Below are 25,158 nucleotides of genomic sequence, written 5' to 3' on the forward strand. Positions count from 1 at the left end.
GAATAAAAATGAATATTGTTGTTTTATTCTATAAACTACAGACAACATTTCTCCCAAATTCCAAATAAAATCATTGTCATTGAGAGCATTTATTTGCAGAAAATTAGAAATTGATGCAAAAAAACTCAAATAATGCAAAGAAAACAAGTTCATATTCATTAATTCATATTGATTAAAACCAGGGTTATTCCAGCAAATATTGATTTCTAAACTCTTAAGTTTTAAGAGTTCAGAAATCAATATTTGCTGGAATAACCCTGGTTTTAATCAGTTTTCATGCATATTGGAATGTTCTCCTCCACCAGTCTTACACACTGCTTTTGGATAACTTTATGCCAGCTTGGTTTGATGGCTTGTGATCATTCATCTTCCTCTTGATTATATTACAGAGGTTTTTAATTTAGTAAAATCAAAGAAACTCATCATTTTTAAGATGAGAGCTGTATGTGCGGTGCCAGTCAAAAGTTTGGACACACCTTCTCATTCGGTGTCATCTTTCTTTCTTTATGTACTTTTATTTTACATTGTAGATTAATATTAAAGACATGAAAACAATTAAGGGACACATGGAATTACGCAGTAAACGTATTTTTTAAGTAGTAAAAAAAAAGTGTAAGTCCTCCACATTAATCCCCTGATCTAAACCTGATGAACTGAGATGGTGATTTGAGGTGATTTAATTGGGATGGGCTGGAGCTTCACAGTGTGAAGGAAAAGCAGCAACTATTGTTCAGCACCTCCAGAAACTCCTTCCTTAAAGACGCTGAGAAAACTATTCCAGGTGACTCTCTCTCATGAAGAAGTGTGCTATTTAGAAGAATCTAAAGTATAAAACTGGTTATATTCCGGTTTAAAACTTTTTTTTTACAGAATAATTCAGCATGTGTTCCTGTATAGCTTTAATGTAGTCTTTAATATCAGGGGAAAGAGCGCCATCTACCCACCAAAAAGAGAGCAAGGCCAATCAATTGTGCTCTCTCAGGGCTCCCGCAGCTGGTGGCAAGCTGCATGACCGGGATTCTAACCAATCACAGCAGCAACGCTTTAGAGCACTGGACCACTCGGCACCTTTTCTTGCCATTTTTAACCGATTCATTTGTCGAATATATTTGCTGCATCCTTCCTTCACACTGTACCCAGCCTAAGTTTTTAATAAAAGGGCTTATTTAACATGTCTAGAAAGTGCTTGATTCACCTCCTGGTGAGGAAACTGTACTGGGATATTGATTTTATTCCCACTGGTGGGTTATAGAGGGTAATAACTCACAGTCTCACAGTTTCGTTTCCTATCAGGTGTGTGAGAGGGCGAGTGTGTGTGTGTGTGTGTGTGTGTGTTTTGCGTAGGTTAAAAGTGAGCGACCTTATGAAAGCAGCTCTTAAATCTGTAAGGGTTTAAAAGCCCCGAAAGTGGATGAAATTGCGGAGCCACGTTTTTGTCCTCGGGCGTGAAGCGACTGCATGCTGACGTCACCTGCGTTATGAAGTCTCGGAGGTGCTGCTTTTATATCAGAAACTCTATAAATACATGACCATGAGATGACCATGAACGAGGATGCTGAGCTGGGCGGAAACTTGCTGACCCTACAATGCACTGGTGCACTACAGACACACACACTCACGTATACACACGCACTGTTCCAGGTGTGTGTTGGAGGGGTGGGGGCTGGGTGGGTGGCATGTGTGATGGATGCAGTGGTTTAATGACGGAGCTCCGGCGCTGCTCATGCCTCACACTGATGCTGCCACTTATCTTGTGTTTGTCAGCGTATATTCAATTAGATGCCACTTAAGGAAATGTAGTGCTGAGGTGGAGCTTCGGCTCCTGAAAATGAGAGTCCTGAACGTTCTTCAGCAGCAGCCTGGAGCCTGGAGCTCTGAGCTCGGCTGTGGTCGTCTGTGTGTGAGAGAGAGAGACTGACGACGTAAACCTGCGGTTCTTCTTTGTGACAATGTTGATCAAAAATATATGGATTAAAAATACAGAATTTGTTTATATATATATATATATATATATATATATATATATATATATATATATATATATATATATATATATATATATATATATATATATATATAAACAGATTTACACCCTAAAAACTGCAAAACAAATGTACAAATGTACTGTTAAGACCCGGTCTAGGGTCAGGCCTTAACAGAAAATGAGAGTGAGCCTCTGCCAGACTAAACACCAGACACTAAAAAATGAATTAAATCAGGATGATTTTATTGATAAAAATAAGGGAATATGACTTCAGGAGTGAGCATAGACCCAAAATAACAAATAAAACCAACTAACAAACAAAGACAACTAACTGAACCTGCAAAATACAGAAAACAAAATACACAAAAATACCTAACCCTAGTTTACTAATGTAAACTGCAGTGGCGTGTAGTCAATATAGTGGGTAGCCCTTCTGCAACCACTCCCCCATACCCACCCTCCGCCGGCCGGCCGACACTTACATAAATATTACAATAACTACATATTCTCTGTCCTTATTTAGTTATATTAAATTAATACACATTAACAGCCCACAAATACAACAGCTCCAAACCACAAAAGTATACAATAGACCCAACAATAAATGCTTAATTTTCCTACAAGTACAGCTGTTAAACAAAGATCACTCATTTGTATGTCTACAGTACGCCAGAGCAGCCAAAACATTAAGTACACACAAAAACTCACCAGTCAGGCAGCCTATTATTGTGAATTTGTTTCACATTGAAGCACAGCCTTAAAAAAGGCTTTTTAATATGATATTACACAATATCTGTCTGATTTGCAGCCTCAATTCCATGACAGTTATCTAACTATTCAATTAATTCAGCATGAGCTCTGTTTATGACTAAGACACGCGTAACACCTTGACTACAGCGCTGAGAAGGGGTTACACCGCCATGGCCCTCCCTGAAATCAACTTTTGCAACTTGGGATGTCTGATTAAAAGGGCCTCACTGCACACCACTGCTAAACCGTAACAAAAACTTAAGCAACACAAAGAATACAAAATGGAGATGCCGGGTTGGTCTGAGCAGGAGGTTGTTCCTGGTCAGGAAAGGGGAGGAGCTCTGAACATCTCTCTCAGGTCAGGCTTTCTCTTGTCCTTTTATAGAGTGCGCCCCTGGTGGCCAATCACGGTCCTGCAACTAAAAACTAAACCAAAACAACACAGAGGGCACACAAGAAAAAAAAAAAACACACGACCAGGGATTGTAACAGTACACTGAAATGCCAAATGTGATGTAATTTCTGTTTGCATAGTCAATTCAATTTGCATAGCCAGATACTGCTGGTCACGATCATTACCACACACTGTGTTGTCCAGGGCTGGCGTAAGCCATTTGGGAGCCCTAAGCCCTAATGCTTTGTGGTGCCCCCTGCCCCAACCCTCCGTTTGGCCTCCTTTAAAGGAGAACTCTGGTGTAAAATTGATTTTGGGTGAAGTAAACCATGATAAAAAGTACTTATCTTTGTTGAATAGCACACCTCCACTCTCCTGCAGCTTCCTGACATCCAGTATTTTTGTGCTTTTTGCCCAGAACTCTTTACAACGCTCAAATCTCTATTGTTTCCACCCTAGAATGTTTTTAAATTTTTTTTAAACTTTATTTTTGTACAATGTTCTTATGAGCAGACTATATAAGACATTATAAGACATTACAAAATATATAATATTATATAATTAATATATTAATAACATCTCTCTCTCTCTTTCTCTCATTCGGTCTACCACATTCTCTCTCTTTCTCTCTATCTCTTTTTCATATGCATTCACCCTTATCTTCTCCCGTTTCCTTCACCTTGCTTCTCCTTCTGTGCTTTTCCCTCCTCTTTTCCTCCTTTCCCCTTCTATTCCCTCTCTCTCTCTCTCTCTTTCTATTCCACTCTTTTCTACCTTTTCCTCACACTCTATTATTCTACCTCACTCTTTTTCCTTTTTCTCTCCTCTTCCTCACTCTCTCTCTTGCTAATTCTACCTCATCCTTTATTGTGTATACCTCTCTCTCCCTCTCTTTTCTGCATCTCCCCATTTCTGTCTCTTTCTATTCCTCACTCTTTCTCCCACATCTCTCTCTCTCTCTCCTTCACTCTCTCTCTCTCTGTTTCTGTCTACCTCATTCTCTCTCTCTTTCTCTCTCTCTCTCTCTGTTTCTGTCTACCTCATTCTCTCTCTCTTTCTCTCTCTCTCTCTCTGTTTCCGGCTACCTCATTCTCTCTCTCTTTCTCTCTCTCTCTCTCTGTTTCCGGCTACCTCATTCTCTCTCTCTCTGTCTATCTCTCTTTCATATGCATTCACCCTCATCTTCTCCCGTTTCGTTCACCTTGCTTCTCCCTCTGTGCTTTTCCCTCTTTTTCTAGAGAATGTTTTTTAAAAAATTTTAAACTTTATTTTTGTACAATGTTCTTATGAGCAGACTATATAAGACATTATAAGACATTACAATACATGTAATATTATATAATTAAATATTCATTATACTTATTATGACGTATTATAGTTATTATACAAGCTTATTATTATTAGACATTATTATGAGCACCATATAAAAATTAAATAAATAAATGCATTTATAATGCATTATAAAAACAGGATTCATATTCTTTTCTTGTTTCTAAAAAGTTGATTTCTAATAGAAAAAAAAGTGTAAAATTGGATTAAACGCACGAACGGCTGTGAGGGGGCCGTGCCGGGGTAACTCAGTTACCACCTCAACGATGCCCACACCGAGTGTTATCAATCAAAAACTTCAGGATTTGCTGCTCTCTCTCTTTCTCTCTCTCTCTCTCTGTCTCTCTTTCTCTCTCTCTCTCTCTGCAGTGTGTGTGTGTGTGTGTGTGTGTGTGTGTGTCTTTGCTGAGGTGGCTGTACCTGCTGTGACTTTGACAAAGTGTTACCCTTGTGTGCTGCCTGGAAGTGTGTGCTAGATCCATGCTGCAGTATGTTAGTGTGTGTGTGTGTGTTAGTGTGTGTGTGTGTGTGTGTGTGTGTGAGAGCAGTGTTTGTTGTTTTATGAACGTGTGTATGTGTGTGAGTGTGTGTGAGACATCATTGTGATTAGTGGGGTGGTGTGACGTGTTTTTGCGCATGTGTGTGTTAGTGTGTGTGTTAGTGTGTGTGTGTGTGTGTTAGTGTGTGTGTTAGTGTCTGTGTGTGTGTGATGAATGAGACAGGTGTGTTGATAGAGCCATCATGTTTATCCTTGAGCAGTAATGGAACGAGTGATTCCTGCCTGCGTTTCACAAATGCTCAAGTGTGTGTGTGTGTGTGTTTGTGTGTGTGTGTGTGTGTGTGTGAGAGAGAGAGAGAGAGAGAGAAAGAGAGAGAGAGAGAGAGAGAGAGAGAGAGAATGTGTGTGTCTGCGGAAATGAATCCTGTTGATGGTTCTTCTATGCTTGACTGACCATCTCTCTCTCGTTAATTCTCTCTTTCTTTTCTCTCTTTTCTCGTTTTTTTCTCCACCCTTATTTTTCTCTCTCTCATTTTCCTTAGCTTCATTCTCTCTACTTCTTATTCTCCTTCTTTTATCCCTCTATTTCTCCTATTTTGATTTTTTCCCCTCTTTCTAAATTTACCTCACCTTTACTCTTCTCTCTCTTTTCCTCTCTCTAATTCTGCATCACCTTTATTCTCTCTATCACTTTCAAACTCACTGTTTATTTGATCTCTTGTTCTACCTCACATTTTCTCCTCCTCTCTCTTATTCTAACTAATTCTGTGTAAACTCCCTCTCATTCTACCTCACATTTTACCTTCACTCCCATTCTACCTCACATTTTACCTCTTTACTCTCATTCTACCTCACATTTTACCTCTTTACTCTCATTCTACCTCACATTTTACCTTCACTCCCATTCTACCTCACATTTTACTTTTAACTCTCATTCTACCTCACATTTTATCATCTCTCATATTGCCTCACATTTTATCAGTTCACTTTTTGACCTCACACTTTATCGTCTGTCTTGTTCTACCTTACACTTTATCCTCACTCTCATTCAGCCTCACATTTGTATGTACTCTGTCTAATTCACCACCTTTTTTATTCTCTCTCATCATTTTTCTCCTCTTCATCACTCTCTCTCTAATTCTCCTTACTACCTCACCCTTTATTCTCTCGTTTTTTCCACTCCTTTTCTATTTTTACCTCACCCTTTATCCTTTCGCACCCATCTTCCTCATTTATTATCTCTATTTCTCTCGCTAATTCTACCTCTCTTTTAGTCTTTCTGTATCTCTTATTTCTGTCTCTTTCTCTTCCTTAAGCTTTCTTCCACATCTGTCATTCACAATTGATCACTCCTTCTCTCTCTTTTTCTTTCTGTCTACCTCATTCTCTCTCTCTCTATCTCTCTCTATCTCTCTTTCATATGCATTCACCCTCATCTTCTCCCGTTTAGTTTACCTTGCTTTTCCCTCCTATTTTCCTCTTTTCCCCTTCCATTCTCTCTTTCTAAATTTTTCTTTCTCCCCTCCTCCTAACTCTCTCTCTAATTCTACCTCAGCATTTATCATCTCTCTATCATTTTTTCTTACTCTCTCTATAATTCTACCTCACCCTCTATCCTCTTTCTCTCCTCTCCCTGTCTTTTAGCATTTATGTCTCTTTCTCTCCCTCACTCTTTCTACCACATCTATCATTCACACTTTATCACCCCTTTTCTCTCCCTCTCTCTCTCTATCTCTCTTTCTATTTCTATCTTTCTTCATATGCATTCATGAGAATGAGCACCCTCTCTTTTCTGTATCTCTCCATTTCTGCCTCTTTCTATTCCTCATTCTTTCTCCCACATCGCTCTCTCTCTTTCTCTCTCCTGCGGTCTACCTCATTCTCTCTCTCTCTCTATCTCTCTTTCATATGCATTCACCCTATTCTTCTCCCGTTTCGTTCACCTTGCTTTTCCCTCTGTGCTTTTTCCTCCTCTTTTCCTCCTTTCCCCTCCCATTCTCTCTCTCTCTCTCTCTTTTTCTATTCCACTCTCTTTCCCCCTATTCCTCACACTCTCTTATTCTACCTCATCCTTCATTGTGTATACCTCTCTCTCCTTCTCTTTTCTGCATCTCTCCATTTCTGTCTCTTTCTATTCCTCACTCTTTCTCCCACATCTTTCTCTCTCTATCACTCTCTCTCTCTCTGTTTCTGTCTACCTGATTCTCTCTCTCTTTCTCTTTTTCTCTCTGTTTCTGGCTACTTCATTCTCTCTCTCTCTCTCTCTCTATCTATCTCTCTTTCATATGCATTCACCCTCATCTTCTCCCGTTTCGTTCACCTTGCTTCTCCCTCTGTGCTTTTCCCTCCTCTTTTTCTCCTTTCCCCTCCCATTTTCTCTCTCTCCCTCTCTTTTTCTATTCCTCTCTCTCTCTCTCTCTCTCTCTCTCTCTCTCTCTCTCTCTCTCTCTCTCTCTCTCTCTCTCTCATTGATAGTGGAGGTGATGTGAGCGGAATACTGAGTAGCTAATCATTATTCCACTAGTGAGCCACAGAGCACAGACCGAATGTCAATTTTACTGCCCCTCTCTCTCTCTCTCTCTCTCTCTCTCTCTCTCTCTCTCTCTCTCTCTCTCTCTCTCTTCCTCTCCCTCTCTCTCTCTCTTTCTCTCTCTCTCTCTCTCGCTCGCTCATACCCCCAGGTTTTGGTGTTATCCAGTTAAAGGTTAACACTAAACCCTCGAACACGGCTGGATTAGAGGCGACTCAGGGAAAGTAGGGCTCAGGTCCCCGCGCTGCTCTTTTGTTTGTGTTACTGTGTGTGTGTGTGTGTGTGTGTGTGTGTGTGTGTGTGTGTGTGTGAGCGCACGCGTTTGTGTTTTTGTGTTACTGTGTCAGTCTAGAGGCTGTGTGTGTGTGTGTGAGTGTGTGTTGTGTGAGGGGGATTCTGTGCCGATCTGAGGTGGAGAGACAGCTGTTGAGTGTAGAGTAAAACACTGGGGAGATGAGGAGAGAGAGTGGGGGGAGGGGGGGGGGTATAGCAGCAGGAGGACCGCCGCATGACAACAGGTGTAGATGACAGCGGTAATTAAAGAGACACGCATCCAGAGGTGGGGTTTAGCCTCCACTGTCTGTTTGAAGGACATACGATTGCACTGGCATGGTCTTTTGAGGTCTATCCTCAGATTATGAGGTTTGGGGATTTTCAGGATTGGGGATTTTGAGGTCATTATTCTGTAAAAAAATGTCTTCTGTTCCTTTTCTCACGCTTTTCTACAAATACTGTGATGTTCTTCTTCTAGAATCTGAAGCTGGTATTGACAGTATATGAATGCACTCTTCCCTCTACCTCTAAAACACCCATCCCAGTGGCTAACAGTTAAAAAAAGTGTTCTTTTCATTATTCTTATATTTGTGTTCATGCCAGACATGTAAAGCCCCCCCAACACTACTTGGTTAAAAAAAAGACATTGAAAGCACATCAATGCTCTTCAGTAAAACTACACTCCATTTTAATTAAAAGTTAAAGGTAAAAAGTATTTTTTTGTTGTTTTTGAGGCTAAAAAGACGTTTATGTGAGGTCTTATAGACGTGCTTCAAAACCTTTAAAAAACATGTCTATTTAAATTCAACTTTAAATTTCTCAAAACAGAACATCTGTATTACTGTAGAAGTCATGACATTGTACAGAGCTGAGCCATCCTACAGCCACTGTATGAAAGATTTATTTAAAGAATTGTTTTTTTTTCGCTTTAATTTAATGTAATAATGAAAAAATACATGACATAATTTGTTGCACTGAGAAATTGAACAATGTGTTTCTGCAATATATACACAGTGCTGTAAAAAAGTCTTTGCATTTTAATATCAGACAAATAAAAACAGTGGAAACATAAAAAGCAGTTCTAGAATGAAAAAAAAAAATCTATCCAAACCAACCTGGCCCATGTGTAAAAAAAGTATTTGCCCCCTAAACCTAAAAACTTATGTTTGAGTTCTTTAGATGTTGTTCTGGGTTCTTTGGACCTCCTGGATGAGTTCTCTATGCCCTTTTGAGGTAATTTAGGTTGGTGGCTCACTCCTGGGAAGGTTCATCACTATTCCATTTTTCTACGGTTGTGAATAATAGTTCTCACTGGGGTTCACTGGAGTCACAAAATCTTTGGAACCTTCTCCCAACTGATAGATGTGCATGAGTCTGTTTTCTCATCTGTTGTTGAATTTCTTTAGATCGGGGCATAATGTGTTGTTTTGAGATATTTTAGCTGCTTGATGTTGTCAGACAGATTCTATTTAAGTTTATTTCTTGATTCTACAGGTCTGGTTGTGAAATTTGTGAATATTATGAATATACAAAAACACTATTACAGCACCACACCAGCCACCAGGAGTACCATAGCAACTACCTAGCAACCATTGAGCACCACTACAGCAGCCATGTAGTAACCCTCAAGCAGTAACATAGCAACCACTTGATACAATAACAACCACCTAGCAGCATCTTCCATTCACTTCTAATTATCGGTATTTAAATTGCTTGTCTCTTAATGTGTTTGAGAGCATCAGTTGTAAAGTAGTGAAGAGGTAGAGTTACAGGTATACAATGAATAGTGAATATTTGAGTAATGTTCTAATCCAGGTTATGAGACGCAAGAACTACTCAACTAAATACATATAAGAAAAAAAAGAAAAAATATATTATGATGAAACTGGCCCTCATCAGGACCACTCAAGGTAAGGAAGAGCAAGAGTTTCCTCTGTTGCACTGGATAAATTCATTACATAAATTCAGAGTTACCAGCTTCAGAAATTACAACTTAACAGCTCCCCAGATAAGAGCACCTAAAGCTTCTTCAAAGAGTATTTTGGTTTGTTTAACTCTTTTAAGCTACTTCATGATTCCTAATGTGATTCTTCATAGTCTGAATGCCTTAAGTACCAATTTACAATGTTAGAAAAAAAGAAAATAAGAAAGAAAAACGTTGAATTAGAAGGTGAATCTGAATTTTATGGCGAGGACGCAGGATTTTTTTTTTCCACACCTTTCCGCAGCTACCTGAAATTCTCCCCAATTCTCCCCAAGCCAATTACCCAACCCACTCATTAGGACTCCCCTTATCACTATTAATGTGATACCCCAACACACCAGGAGGGTAAAGACTAACACATGCTTCCTCCAATACATGTGAAGTCAGCCACCGCTTCTTTTCGAGCTGCTGCTGATGCAGTATTACCGAGCAGCATTACAGCGCGCTCGGAGGAAAGTGCAGCAATTCGGTTCCGATACATCAGCTCACAGACGCCCTGTGCTGTAGACATCACCCTAGGAGTGATGTGGGAAGAGAGCGCCATCTACCCACCCGGAGGGAGCAGGGTCGATTCTGCTCCCTCTGAGCGCCGGCAGCTTGCTGGCAAAGCTGCATGAACGGGGGTTCGAACCTGCGACCTCCCGCTCATAGTGGCACCGCTTTAGACCGCTGGACCACTGATTTTCTGATTGTCTTCTACTTCTTTGCATCAGTTATATTTACATTTACATCCCTCTCCCACCACCTGACACATAAATCACATTTCAAAAACTGTGATATTAATACATTGTGCTGTGCATGCTTATTTACAGTCATTGGACTCCAAGGCTTATGGTGAACTAACTGCTATTATGCTCTATAAGGTTAATGATACATATAATCGTTCTGACAGATTGCAGTACACACTGCAGGAAGCATTAGGGCTGATACGGCTTCTGCTGTTTACAGCTGTATATAGAAGAAACCGTTACTAGTCAGACAGTCTGAACTTAACTGAATTGATTTAGGGGATTTTGAATCATGGTGGTGCTTCAGGGGGTCAGTGAGGGAGCGAACAGAAGAAGACTTAAAGATTCAGTAGCTAATTAATTGAAAAATAGATTAATCAATGTTTAAATCCATTTTGGATACACCTTTAATTATGTTGCTGGTAATATACTTCCAATAATAATTCAATTCATTTAATAATCTATGATAGAGAGAGCCAGGGGTACAAAACACATCATCCGCATGATTGGAGCCATTTATGGAGAGTCTGGCCACTTCCTGTTTCCCCTGGTATATCACTGTTAAACTCCAGAGGGAGCTCACGAGTGAGTCCTGTATGAATGGGGGTGAAGCTAAAAGCTAAAAATAAAAAAAATAGTGACTATCTACTATCTATTTGTTTTTAGATCACAATTTTAGAAAGTAGAATAATGTTTTTTTACTAAAAATGTAAACATAGTGTATCTGTATGTTATTTTTTTTTCTACAGTAAACATGTTTTCCCAAGTAAAGACATTACAATTTCTGATACTGTGATGTGATTGGTTGGTGATCTGATTCTGGAGATAAAGGCGGACTTTATAACCTGAAACACTGTGTTGAGTATATATTTCAGTTTAAAATTGATCAGATATAAATGTAACTAACATAAATGTTACTCAGTTGCTTTATATGAACCCCTTTATTTTGGACTCACTTCCAAGTGAGTATTCTCCTTTTTAGAGATTCTCTGGCTTGGATTGCTTGTTCTCATGTGCTTTACTTCAGAAATGTGTTTTTGGAGGTCAGCCTGGTGAGTCAGCGATTTCTCATGGTGCAAATTTCATTTTTGGGGTCCTATTTTAGCGAAATATAGTGCAGTGGTCAATTACACATTGCACAGCTGGATTCAGGGCTTTATCTGTGTGCCGTTAGTATTATGAGGGCACAGAAAATATGCTTGGCTCGAAATGCGCAAAAGGCATGAACTAATTCTCTTAATTAATCATGGCTGTGTTTTGGGTGTAACAAGAAATAAACCAATCACTGTGTGATTTGCTATTCCCTTTAAGAAGCAGGTGAGCTCTGACTTTGGCACGTTCGCATTTTTACAGTGCAACGCTTTTGTGCGTCCAAGCAAAGGATTCTGACCTGCACGTTCACGCTGTGAAGATACACCAGCAGCTCATTTAAGGGAACAGCAGTGTTATATGTTTTATCTTTATTCTGTTTATTTTTAATGTAAAAGCTTGCTTGATTGATTGAACACTGCATTGCATTTTTTTGTGTGTGTAACTGTTGACTGTTGTCAGGGTTTTAATCGGTCAGTGCCGCACCTGTACTTTCCATATCCAAGATCCAAGACCACCACTTCCATTGGTGTAGGTATCTTCTCAAACTCAAATAGATGCAAGGAAACAATGATAGCGATGTTGTGTATTACAAATAGCACAACGACTGACTACTCAAAAAGTAATGTAGTCTGAACCTGGCATTAGTGACTAGCTCCCACCACTGCTCAGTAGTCTACACGTCCACCAGGCCACTTTATCAGAAACACCTCCCTCGTAGCTTTGCTGATACTGATGTGCACAGATTGTGTTTGCCATTCGTCAGTGGTGAGTTTTTGATCACAGAGATATTGTTCATGGCGGTGGCCGGTAGCACTGCTGTGTCTGATACACTCGCACCACTAGCGGGGAGGGTCAACTGCTGTGCTGAGTAATATCTGCGGTCAGAAACTGACCAGTGATGAATAGGCTCAAGGGGGACTGATAAATTGTGCATGACAACAGATGCCAAGAGGAGGTGCAGCCTATAGTGGACCTGTATGGTCAGTGTAGAGAATTATGTGGACAGTGGGTGGAAGGAACAGGGTGAAAGACTGGCATGCAGTTAATATAGTGGGTCGAATGACCGACACATAGATAAATATTACAATACCTACATATTCTCTGTCTTGGTTTAGTTATATGAACGTAATACACATCAACAGCCCACAAACACAACAGCTACAAACTACAAAAATATACAGTAGACCCAACAAGTACAAGTACAGCCATTCAACAAAGATCACTCATTTGTATGCCTACAGTAATTACACCAGGGCAGCCAAAACATTAAGTACACACAAAAACTCACAAGTCATGCAGCCTATTATTGTGAATTAGTTTCACATTGAAGGACAGCCTTTAAAAAGGCTTTTTAATATGATGTGACACAATATTTGTCTCATTTTCAGTCGCAGTTTCATGATAGTTAACTAGATAACTATTGAACTAATCCAGCATGAGCTCCATTTATGACTAAGCAACGTGTAACACCTTCAACACAGCGCTGCTGAGAAGGGGTTACACAGCCATGGCCCCGCCCCGGAGTGAAAATCATGAATCTGATTGGTTAGATTGTCCTATGACTTTGCTAATAGACTCATTACTATACCCTTGTTAAAATCAGGAGAAGGGTCCACACAGACACAAGGGGACAGAAGCCATTTTAAAAGGCTTTGATTGGTTAAAACAGCTGTCAGTCAGATAAGAGTCCTGTAGCAATTGAAAAACGCAGACTAATGCTTTGAATTAGTTGCTGTTTTTTTATTTTAGTTAATTTATGAAATAAATGCTTACACTTACAAAAGCTATAATATATATATCCTTATTAAACATTATGTAATTATTTACATGCACTTATTGTCACCCCTTCTCTGAATGGTTAAAAGGGCCTGCTTTAACACTGAAAAATTCTCTGAAAATGCTACACTTTTAAACACAGTGTTTTCAATGGGATGTGCAGCACAGATTCATGGCTGCGAATAGTGAATGCTGCACATACTGCACGTGTAAATATCATTGAGCAGAGACAGCATTTGTTTATAGCTGTGGTAATTAGCGTTATCTGGCTAATATAGCAGATTAAACTGCAACTTTTGATCCACAAATTACTGTTTTCACACCTGCTCTATTGAACGGCACTAAAGTTACAAACAAACCCGAGACTGTTTTAACCAGACCAAATAGTGCTTAGTGTTCCTATGATCTGGGGTTGATGCTGCAGTTGGTCTGCAGGTTTAGGTTCAGCAACAATATATGCTAAAAGAATGAGGTCTAGTTACAAATGAACCCAAGACCGTTTTAACTGGACCAAATAGTGCTGGTGTGAAAGCGCCCTTAGTGTCCCTTGTATCACTACAAGGGGTAACTGAATGTTGCATGCAATGCAACATCACATCATCATCACACCAACAGTTGGGGCAGTTTTTCCACTGTTTCACAGCAAAGGCAGGTCTGAAATGCTTACCATACAGTTTCCAAACAGAACATAGGTTCTTGCTGAAGATGATACGGTTCCAGGTCACAACATTTGAGGTATCTTGTTTTTGACACCACTGCAAAATGTCTGCAAAATGTGTTGTAGAGACATGTCTAGCAATCTAGTCAATCGATCTCTCACCAAGAGGTACACTACCCGAAAGTATCGTCTTATATTATACAAGGACCTGTAGCCCTTGTTAAGGACATTGGGGAAATCCAGCCACAAGTAACCAGCAGACCACTTAAAATTATGAGTTTTTTTTTTTATTTTGCCAAATAGAAACCCTCTGGAATATAATTAAGAGGAAGATGGATGATCACAAGCCATCAAACTAAGCTGAACTGCTTGAATTTTTGCACCAGGAGTAAAGTCATAAAGTTATCCAAAAGCAATGTGTAAGACTGGTGGAGGAGAACATGATGCCAAGATGCATGAAAACTGTGATATGACCACAACGATGAAGAAAATATGACTCAAAATCTTGTGCTTATTAATTTAAATATCATCTGATGTAATAATCCAGTGATATTTAAAACAATATGTATATTCCGCTTTATTAATACCAGCCAGCACAGACTGGATGCCTGTAGGTGTGTGAGGTGTGTGTGTGTGTGTGTATCACAGTGTGTGTTACGGTGTAATGTTGTTTGTCACTTAGACCATGTTGATGTCATGCTTGATTTTGTACACAGGATTGCTTGTGTGTGTGTGTGTGGTTGTGTGTGTGTGTGTGTGTGATAATATATGCATGTGGGATTGTGCTTTTGGACTGGTGCCTGAGCTAATTTTTTTTTTCTCTTCATTATTTAATTGCGTGTTACTATCACTGAGACTAGATCTGCCATAACATTAAAACCACCTGTGTAATACTGTGTGATCTCCTCCTTGTTACACTAAATTATATGATACTTTTTGTATTATACAATATAGTACATAGTTACAATCACATATTGCAATTAATATAAATATATGTTTAAATATGTTTGAAATATGTGCAGTGTTCATAATATATTACCTACCAGCACAACTATGTATAATCCATTTATTCTTAGTATATGTGGCCAGTATATAATATACAGCTCTGGAAAAAAAAATAAGAGACCAACAGTATGTGCTGAAAGAATGAGGTCAGCTGACTACCTGAATATACTGAATATAGACCAGGTTATTCCATCAATAGATTTTTTTTTTCTTCCCTGATGGCACGGCCATATTCCAAGATCACAATGTCAGGATTCATGGGGCTGGAATTGTGAAAGAGTTCAGGGTTCAGGGAGCATGAGATCATCATTTTCACACACATGGATTGAGAGAGAGTTCACCACAGAGTCCAGATCTTAACCTCATTGAGAATCTTTGGGATGTGCTGGAGAAGTCATCATGAATACAAGATCTTCATTAATTGCACATTGCACCAGTAAGAGCAGAGTGTGAAGGTTCAATTAGCAGGGTAAGAGCACAGTTCTGCTCAAAATATTGCAATGCACACAACATTATGGGGGACATACCAGAGTTCAAAAGAGGACAAATTGTTGGTGCACGTCTTGCTGGCGCATCTGTGACCAAGACAGCAAGTCTTTGTGATGCATCAAGAGCCACGGTATCCAGGGTAATGTCAGCATACCACCAAGAAGGACGAACCACATCCAACAGGATTAACTGTGGACGCCGTAAGAGGAAGCTGTCTGAAAGGGATGTTCGGGGGCTAACCCGGTTTGTATCCAAAAAACATAAAACCGCGGCTGATCAAATCACGGCAGAATTCAATGTGCACCTCAACTCTCCTGTTTCCACCTGAACTAGAACTGTCCATCACCACAATAAATTATTGTGGTCTAAAACCAGGTGTTTCAGTTTCATTGTCCAGTGTACAGAAGTATCCGATATATGAGACATATATGAGTGCATATGTATGTTTTTATGTATGCACATATATTATTAAATATATACTGTAAACAATGTACATTATGCTGATATTATGCAATGTTATGATCTATGCCCAGGACACAGCCCTGAAAGAAAGAGAAGGTGCGTTCGTCCAGTTTTTTTTTTAAATGGAGTGAGATGAGAAAGCAAGAGATGGTGATGATAATGATGTGAAAGACAGAGAGAGAGAAAGAGAGAGAGAAGAAGAGAGAAAGAAAGAGAAGAGAAGAGAAGAGAGAGCTGGTGATTGTGTTGTTCTTTATTTATATATTTTTTTGGTTTCTGTAGGAGGGAGCAGTGTGCGAAAGGGAACGCGAGCTGATTGGATTGGAGCACAAGCAGAGGAGGTATGGGGGGGATACAATGAGAGCGAGAGAGAGAGAGAGAGAGCGCAAGAGCAAGGAGAGAGAGAGAGAGAGAGAGAGAGAGAGAGGGATGGATGGAGGAAGGGAGGGAGGGAGGGGGTTGGAGTGAGTGAGTGTGTGAGAGTGTATGCAGCTAGCGGTGCCCCTGCTGTGGAATTACAGCAGGAGAACGTTGTTGGGGACCTGGAGGAGAGCAGTTAGAGGAGGAAGAAGAGGAGGTGGAGGAACCGTAGAGAACCAGTTGACCAACTGGACTGGACTGGACCGGACTAGGCCAGGGCTTGGGAGGACCACCGGTCATCTGGGACTGGGAGAAAGGGATAGAGAAAAAGAGAGAGAGAGAGAGAGAGAGAGAGAGAGGGGCAGTGTGTGTGTGTGTCTTTTTCTCAGATCAGCTCGGCCTGTGGCTCCCTATTCCAGGGGTCGTCTGTCTCCTCATGGTGAGTATGCATGCATGTGCATATAAATATATACAGTATATATCAAAATATATATAATATATACATGTATACATGTATGTTGCATCATACACCCACCATCATGCCATTCATGCTTATAACACACACACACACACACACACACCTTCATTCATACAGTATCTGATCTGCCAGCAGGAGTTGATCACAGATGGGGGTCCGACTTTGCCTTTGCCTTTAAATTGAATTGAATTGTTAGGGAATGTGTGAGTGTGTGTGTGTATATATATGTGTGTGTGTGTTGGGGGGGCGCCAGTGTGTGTGTGTGTGTGTGATTGGTATTCTGGAAGCGGACCGGGCTCAGAATGACTCCACAGAGCGGGGATTGTGTTAACCTGCGGAAGATCACACTCCAGCCACAGTTTTCCAAACGCCGCTCTCTCTCTCTCTCTCTCTCTTTGCCTCTCTCTCTCATCTTTCTCTCAGTGTGTCTCTCTATGTCTCTCGTCCTCTTCTCTCTTTCTGTTTTCTGTTTCTTCCCCCTTTTTATTCTGATATTCTCATTAGCTGTCAATGAGGGTTTTTGCTTTTTTTTCCTTCTTCTGCTTTTTTTCGTTTTGCGCTTCATTCTCTCTCTCTCTCTCTCTCTCTCTCTCTCTCTTTTTCTCTCTTTTTTATCATTGCTGCTCTTCTCCCCTCTCATCCATCCCCCTCTCCTCCCTCTCCTCTCTCTCCTTCATCCCTCCCTCCATCCCCCCACTCTGAGTCAGAGAGGGTGCTGATGTATTTGAGAGAAATCTGGCCGTGTTACATTGCTTTTTTGGCTCTTTCTCTGTTTTTCTCTCTCTCTCTCTTTCTCTCCCTCTCTTTTTCCTCTTATCATTCTCTCTCTCTATCACCCCCCCTTTCCTATTCATTGGCTAAGCATGCAGGGGGCCCTTCCTGTTGCTTAGCTGAAGGCGTCTGTGTGCGCACGAGTGTGTGTGTGAGCGAGAGTGTGTGTGTGAGAACGTGAGCATGCACAATGGTGCTAACTGCTACATCTGGCTCAGAGCTGGTCAAACGCGGCTTTAGTCATGCTGACATTTGTTGCGTGTGCGTTTTTGGTGCGTGCGCCGCCGCTAACCGCTATCAGCTACGTGTGGCTCAGAGATCACTCAAAGGCAGCTTTAGTCATGCTGACATTTGTTGCATGTGTGTGTGTGTGTGTGTGTATACACGCATGTGTGTGTGTGTGTGTGTGTGTGTGTGTATAAACGCATGTGTGTGTGTGTGTGTGTGAATGGTGTGAAGAGAACATGGCAGCGCTTGTCTACCGCCTCGGAGGCAGGTTTCTCACGTCCCATCGATCCCCATCCTGCCCTCTCTCTCTCTCTCTCTCTCTCTCTCTCACACACACACACACACACACACACACACATGTTCACCCTCACACAACAGCCAGCACTAACAAGCTAAACGGTCCCGTGGGGGGGTACGACTCCATATTGATTAAAACCCAATAGTCAGGATTCGTTAAAGGTTAAAGTTCAATCTGTCCCAGCAGTTCATCTGTCCATCCTGACTGACCCTGATTAATTTCTTAAACTCCCGGATTATTGCTGAGTAACTACTGTTAATTATTCACGAGCTGACATACTGTAACACCTGGTTTTAGACCACAAAAATTTATTGTGGTGACGGACAGTTCTGGTGGAAACAGGAGGGTTAGCACCCGAACATCCCTTTCAGACAGCTTCCTCTTACAGCGTCCACAGTTAATCCTGTTGGATGTGGTTGGTCCTTCTTGGTGGTATGCTGACATTACCCTGGATATCGTGGCTCTTGATGCATCACAAAGACTTGCTGTCTTGGTCACAGATGCTCCAGCAAGACGTGCACCAACAATTTGTCCTCTTTTGAACTCTGGTATGTCACCCATAATGTTGTGTGCATTGCAATAAAACACCTAAACCTAAAATCAGCCTAAAGCCTGAACCTAAACTTTTATCAAGCCTTAACTTCAAAATAAAATCTTAAACTAGCCCTAAACTGAACCTTAACTTCAATCTCAACCTAAAACTAGCCCTAAACCTGAGCCTAATCAAAAACATACTAAAGTCTTACAACTTAAGTTTAACTTCATCTTAAAACCTGAACCTAAACCTTCATTAAGCCTTGACTTAACAGTTTTATACTGAAGTTAAAGTTAGTGTGAGTTCTGTAGTATAGTATGTTTGTAGTATGTTTTAGATTAGGCTCAGGTTTAGGGCTAGTTTTAGGTTAGGATTGAGGTTAAGGTTTAGTTTAGAGGTAGAGGTAAGATGTTATTTGAAGTTAAGTTTAAATCTTAACCCTTAACTTTAACTTACCCCTTAAACCTGAACCATTTTTGGAATACTAAGATTAAGATTAAGTCTTAAACCTGACTCTAAGCCTAAGCCCAAGTCTAAGTCTAGGACTGGGGCTTTACTGAGCTGTAGATGATGTAGGCGAGGGTAACTGCTTCACACACACACACACACACACACACACATAGAGAGAGAGAGAGAGAGAGAGAGAGAGTGATGTGTGGGATAAGTAAGAGTGACATAAATGTCTGTGTTCCCGACCCCTCTGTCCCGTCCCGCCGGCCTGGCCCTCGTCTGTTTGATCTCTCAGGACGCTCTGGGTCTGATCTTCACCCTTGGTCTGAGTGTTTCCTCAGATTAAAGAAGCAGTTTAGCTAATAATCAGATTTACGTGTTTTTAACTGTACTAAAATGGAACTATATATATTTTAAATATACTTAAGTAACATTTAAACATACTACTTCATATATGTTTGTAACCCCATATTTTAAATAATATGCGTACAGTAAAAATATAATACATTTAATGAGTATTACAACTGTATCAATATTATACATATATAATATATCCTAATATATATAATAATATATATATATTAGGAATGTACTAAGAACTGATGCTAAATATATGTGATATATTTACATTAGAGTTCAAAAATATGCACCCTGTTCCTGTCTTTTGTAAGTAGCACACTTCTAGTATACTTTGCTGGGTATAAATATATGTTTTAATATACTGTACTGTAATGTTAAAAATTTATGTTAAATTTTACATTTTATAAATGTAGTAATTTCATTTACTTAAAATTTAAACTAAAAGGTTACATGATACATTGTAGTTGTTTTTAACACACTTTTCTAAAAATGTTGAAAAGTATATTTGGAAATAAGTATTTTAGTATATTTAGTATATTTACAGCATACTTAGACAGTTACTACAGTTATTCCATTCCTAATATAGATGAAGCAGTGTCAAATATACATTTGTCAGTAGCTGCTGCATATTATTTAGTATCCTTTATGAATTATTCAGTACCAGTATGAATCATTCAGTGACTGTTATATACTATGTACTATACAGTACAAATTACTCAATACACACTATGATAAATGAATGATTCATCATGACTGACTAAGACAAGGGATATGCACTATGACTTACTTCAGAATTCACTATGAATTATTCATTATTAACTATGATTTATTCAGCATCTACTATAAACTATTCAGTTTTCACTATGACTTGTTCAGCATCTATTATGACTTATTCAGTATTCACTATGAATGATTCAGTATTCACTATGAATGATTCAGTATTCACTATGAATGATTCAGTATTCACTATGACTTATTCAGTATCTATTGTCAATGATTTAGTATCTAATATAAATTATTCAGTGGTTATTATACAATATTCCATGTCTATTATAAATGATAACATTTCAAATACTATTATTTTTTTGGTATCTACTACATATTATTTAGTATCCATTATGAATCGTTCAGTATGTGCTATATACTATTTAGTATCCATTATGAGGTATTCAGTGTTTACTATGAATAATTATGTATCTACTATAATTTTTTTTTTAATCCACCTTCAGTGATTTAGTATATACTAGTATGAATGATTCAGTGTCCACTATGTAATACCCAGTATCTACTATTAATTATTTAGTATCTTATCTAAATTGTTCAGTGTGTTCAGTATATAAATTATTCAGTATTTGCTATGGATTATTCAGTATCCACTATGAATTATTTAGTATCTAGTCTAAATTGTTCAGTATCTAGTCTAAATTATTCAGTATCTAGTCTAAATTGTTCAGTATGTACTATAAATTATTCAGTTTCAGATTATTCAGTATTCAGTATGGATTTTTTAGAAACTAATCTAAATTGTTCAGTATCTACTATAAATTATTTTGTTTTTGCTATAGATTATTCAGAACTCAGTATGAATTATTTAGAAACGTATCTATATTGTTCAGTATCTACTATAAATGTTTTAGTATTTGCCATAAATTACTTATTATCCACAAAAATTATTTATTACCTAATCTTAATTGTTCAGTATCTACTATTATTTTTTCAGTTTTTGCTATTGATTTTTCAGTATGCATTATGAATTATTTAGTATCCACATTGAATGTTTAAGTATCTATGAATCATTTAGCGTTTGCTATGTTTTTTTTTTAAACTAATGTGAATGATTGAGTATCTAATATAAATGATTCAGTGGCTACTATACATTATGTCTAACATAAATGGTACAAATTCCAATTCATTCTTCTTTAGTATCTACTACAAACTACTTAGTATCCATCATGATTTATTCAGTATCTACTATAAATCATTCAGTATGTGCTATATACTATTTAGTATCCATTATGAGTTATTCAGTGTGTACTATGAATAAGTATGTATTCACTATGAATCTTTTAGTAATTGTTTCTATTATGAATTAGTCAGTATCCACTATGAATCCTTCAGTAATTGTTTCTTACATGAATTAGTCAGTATCCACTATGAATCCTTCAGTAATTGTTTCTTATATGAATTAGTCATTATCCACTATGAATCCTTCGGTAATTGTTTCTTATATGAATTAGTCAGTATCCACTATGAATCCTTCGGTAATTGTTTCTATTATGAATTAGTCAGTTTCCACTATGAATCTTTCAGGAATTGTTTCTATTATGAATTATTCAGTTTCCACTATGAATCTTTTGATTTTTGTTTCTCTTATGAAGTAGTCAGTATCCCCTATTCATTATATATGAGTCTGGAGTTTGCATGTTTGTAAACTACCAGGCTAATGTAGCTAATGCTAGATAATGTACTCTGTCTCTGTTACTCTATGTAAATTACCTCTATTCTGATTGGCTGCTCTGTATTTCGCCTAATTAAAAAAGTGGCCAGTGTTTTAGTGACATCACAAACACACTGAATGTATGACTGTTCATCAGTACAGCTGTTTCAGGCTGGCAGTAAGGGTAGGGTACAGTGCAGGTGGTGCGGATGGCGTGGATGGTGCGGGTGGTGTGGATGGTGGGTACACAGGGCTGTGTTTATTCTGGCACGGTTGGATGATGGTGGTGGCAGCTTTGTGGTGGTGTGTGATGGTGAGATGACAGTGATTAACGCCACTGAAACTCGTCAACCAACTGACAGAACAACACGACTGCTGAGATCAAATATTTATAAATACTCTAACCAGCCATTACAATAAAACCACTGAGAGGTGAAGTAAATTACACTGTTGATCTGGTTCTAATGGCTATGGTAAAGGGGTGGAAATATTAGGCAGCGAGTGAACAGTCCATTCTTGAAGTTGATACGTTGAAAAAGGAAGTTCGCACAAAGACTCAGGTCATTACTACATTGTTACATTGTTCAGGACTTTACTACTATTGACAAAAGTTTGGCCCAAAAAAAGATCGGGACCAAACTTAGTTTAGTTCCACACTGCAGTTTAGTGATGCACTAAAGAACTTTACTACAATTCTTTCATCATCACCTGTGAGGGCGGAGTCTCTCTGTACTTCACACCTTTCCAAGTGTTGTGTCAAAGTCTATCTCCCTGTCAGAATCTGATTTCAGATGCATCCCACAGCAGAATGAGAATAACAAATCCCCCCAGATTTCTTTTATTTCTGTGTATAAATAAGGGTTAATCTACAGTTACAGTAGATACAGAAATCACCAGCACTGTAATCTGTTGTACCCATATAGCTGCGTGACAGACGAATATGTAAGGGGGAGTCAGATTTTGGCACAGCACCAGTTCTTTTTCTTCTTCTATTGTTTAAAGGCTGATCATATCCTTTCTACTGTAATTTCCTGTAATTTCTCAAAGTCTGAAACATCTTAAAAAGCCTTTACACAGCAGATTGATTCAGATCTAGGGTCTGTCAGTGCGTCTTTGCTATCGTAACGATGGGAAAAGTACGCCTTGTGTAGCTGAAAAGGTGCAAAAGATATTTACTAATTCTATTAATTAATCATGGGTCTGTTTTGGGTGTAACAGGAAATAAACCAATCGGTGTGTCACTTGACTTTTCCTTTAAGAGCCAGGTACACTCTGACTTTGGCGGATTTCTATTTTAACAGTGCATGTGCCTTCGTTGATAATTCACTGCCAAAATAGCAATGAACGTCTGACTGTTGACGTCTGCCTAGGGTGTATTCAGTCAATAATTTACTAAAACACACCTCATTTTAAGATCACCGCACCCATTGACGTACAGTAGATATAATCACAAGCTCCATTAGGCATTAAGGCATGAAAATAGTCAGTTTGTGGGGTGTAAGATAGCAGTGAGCATCACATTGTGCCATGCGAAAGGTGTTAGATAAGGCCCTCAATGTTATTAAAGCAAGCCCCCCACCAGGCACCATGCAGCTTGATTTAGGGTGTCTGTCAATGTGTCTTTGCTATCGTAATGATGGGAAAAGTATGCCTTGTGCATCTCAAAACGTGCAAAAGTGACTCAAATATGCTCTACTTACTCTAGGTTGAGTATAACTTAACTAAAGTTAAATGTTAGTTGTTTCTAGCCACCAAAAAAACAACTGTTTGTCGTCTTGATTGTCACCAAGTTCTCCCCTTACTTTCCTTGTGTTTTCTCCCAGGTTTGAGTGGCCAAAAGTGGACCTCTGAGGCGGAGTGGACTTTATCTGACCTACGGCCTTCAACGTCAGCTTGCCCTTAAGAATCGGGATCTGTGGTCCGTCCTGCATCGTAGACGTGATGCCCGAGACGGAGGTCTAGCTCTAGCTGTCTGCTCTTCGGAGAACAGAGCTCTCCTGCAGGAAGTTTTGAGTAGATGTCACCACTATTAGGAAACTGACCTTTCCGTTTCGCAGGATTGGGCTCCATCATTGTTTACCGGGCCTGGATGCTCGTTTCAGACCAGTTTGACCTGTCTGAAGTGTCTGGCCGGGAGACGGCAACTTCCAAAACATTCGCCTGACCTTTAATCAAGCGGAGGCTTCGTCATGTGATCGTAGCTGAAGCCAGGTTCCTCTCAGAGTTCCCTTGCCCGCTCGCGGAGTGGACAGTCGTGCGGCGAGATCGGGGCTGACAGGAGAGGCGAAAACAGCGAAAAAACAGCTAGTGCTGACCGGGCCCGGGAGTGTGTGAAGTGTTTGGGTGTGTGTCTGCCACCATGGGCGAGGGAGGAGGCTGGAGACTAACAGGAAGAGGCAGCTAAATGTTAGCACTAACTTTGGAGGCCAGGTGTTACATGGAGGTGTGAGGAAGTGAGGGAGCGAGCGAGTGGCAGGCAGTGAGTGTGTGGGTGGGCGAGAGTGTGTCCGAGTGTGAACAAGGTGATGGACATTGCGGCGTGTATGTGTGTGTGTGTGTTTGGCTGATCTGATTGGCGTTCGCCGGTGTGGTGTGATGTTGGAGGCCAGGATGAGGGAACATCTGGAGGAACAATAGGTTCCACTTCCATCTTCAGTTCATTCTAGTCTTGCGAGGCATCATCGCTCTTCGGTGAGGCTGCTGGGGAGCGAGGTAGGCCTGCAGTAGTGTTAACGAGGCTAGTGATTTGGCTAGTGCTCCTCAGGCTTCGGTTAAGGACTCCCAACTTGCCGTATTGGATTATTACACCACCGTTTCTGAGGTTGAGAAGCTGTAGACCCCTGGAAGGAGCCCCTCAGTCCGGCTGCGGCCGCCACGACTGTCCACTCTGCCCAAACGGAGCTTCTCCACGTTTTCCCGAGAGAACCGAGCTGGCCGGTTAACGCAGCGACCCCATGGCATCCTGACGACGCACGCTTCACTCTGTAAGTAAACCGCTTGTACTCCAGCCTCCCTAGTGTGTGTGTGTGTTTATGTGTTTGTGAGTGTGTGTGCTGTCAGACAGGTTGTCTATCTTCCTGCTTGAGTGCTCTAACAACCCTTGCTGTGTTTTGTTGTTTTGTTTACGCGTGAGTGTGTAAGTGTGTGTGTGTGTGTGTGTGTGAGAGATCCTACGATCAAATGATAGCTTGTCAGACGGCGTTAGCGCCGGTGTGTTGGATTTGGTGATTCTAGGATAGGGATCTGCTCGTGTTCTGAAAGCCAGGCAGAGTGCTGCCTCACGTCCCA

At 39.9% G+C, this 25,158-nt stretch overlaps 1 protein-coding gene across 1 annotated transcript in view; it reads left to right on the forward strand.

Moving 5' to 3' along the window:
* Positions 1-16,427: 16,427 nt before the first annotated feature.
* Positions 16,428-25,158, forward strand: part of grik5 (glutamate receptor, ionotropic, kainate 5) — a 135,492-nt gene continuing 126,761 nt past the window's right edge. Inside the window, exons 1-2 of the mRNA XM_049480118.1 lie at positions 16,428-16,752; positions 23,694-24,854. The gene's annotated coding sequence lies outside the window, so the exon portion shown is untranslated. The remainder of the gene's footprint in view (positions 16,753-23,693; positions 24,855-25,158) is intronic.

The sequence above is a fragment of the Astyanax mexicanus genome, chromosome 6 (assembly GCF_023375975.1).
Source record: "Astyanax mexicanus isolate ESR-SI-001 chromosome 6, AstMex3_surface, whole genome shotgun sequence".
NCBI lineage: Eukaryota > Metazoa > Chordata > Actinopteri > Characiformes > Acestrorhamphidae > Astyanax > Astyanax mexicanus.